Raw genomic sequence first — 1,360 nt, forward strand, 5'->3', positions numbered from 1 at the left:
CCTCCCGCGCCGGGCGGAGAGCGGGGCGGGCGCGCTGAGGGCAGAGGGTGCCGCGGGCGGAGGGTGCCGCCCGTGTGGGTACGGGGGCGGCCCTGAGGCACCGAGGCTGGGCCGCCACTGCGGTGAGCGGCGCCGAGGGGCCGTGGGTGGGCTGGTAGTCAGTGAGTCACCGAGGGATCACAGAATGAGGCCACACTAAAAGCCAAGTTCTTCACGTTGATGCATTCACAGAAATTAGTAGAGCGTGATGTAGAGAACATCTTCTACGTGAATGCTTTTGGCCTTACTGATCTAGAGCATTTCTGCTTTATACCATTAAGTGCCTTTATGCTTTTCTTTGTTTAACCACAAGTTTGATCTCATTCCTTAGAGTAAAATATGAATATTAAAATTGTTTTCTGTAACTTTATACCACTTCAGTTAATGTTTATAAACTGTTTTGAGAATTATTATTGAACAAAGCAATGCAAATGCAACATGTCAATTTATTTGTATTTGTTTTATTAAAGGATTTTGGCTATGCTACTTCTGCAATGAATATAAGAGAGTGTTAAAAAAAAAGATACCAGCCAATCTGCAAAGAGTTCTTATATAATCTACAATGAGAAAATACAAGAAAACACATGATACAAAGAGGAGCTTTCAGTGAGAGCCAAAAAAGGGGAATGCTTTCAAAGTAAGTTGAGTCTTTTAAAAAAAGGCATTATTTAAGTTAGTAATTTTTGCTGCTCTTAAACTCTTAGCTACTGATATTTTTTATGTGCCCTGTAAAATTAGAACTCTGAAGGTTTCTTTTACTAATGAAGATCTTTGAACTTACATGTCAGCTCCATGTGTTGTGTTAATTTGATCTGTTTCAGGCCAGAACTTTGCTGCTTCTTTCATGGAAACAGCACCTGCAAAAATAAATGTCCAATAGCTTTGTAGCTTGGAGAATTTCTCTTCTGCTGCTGCTGCTTCTTCCAGGAGCAGGTCTGGAAAGCAGAAACAGGACTTTCTGGGAGTTTTATTTCCAAGTCTGACAGACAAGAACCATGAATGCTGAGAAGTGCAAAAGGGACTCAGACACATCTTGAGGAAATAAGAACAAAGGAATAAAAGTTGATAGAACAACTTTGTTCTGGAGATTTGAGGGTCAGAAATAGTTTTTGAGGGAGGGCATATGCAGCTGTGGGTCTGATAACAGTCCCATGCTATTTGGGGCTAGTAGAAATTATCAGAAATGAGAAAGTATCAGAGAAAGTGTTATCTTGACAGATAAGCAAATAAGGCTGAAATGCAGAGCAGGAATGACATATGACAGTCAGGTAGCAACTATCCACAAAGGGCTTTAAATTAGGAGTAATATCCTGTGTCTGAC

Source organism: Passer montanus, unplaced genomic scaffold (assembly GCF_014805655.1).
Source record: "Passer montanus isolate IOZ18808 unplaced genomic scaffold, ASM1480565v1 scaffold10, whole genome shotgun sequence".
NCBI classification, from domain to species: domain Eukaryota; kingdom Metazoa; phylum Chordata; class Aves; order Passeriformes; family Passeridae; genus Passer; species Passer montanus.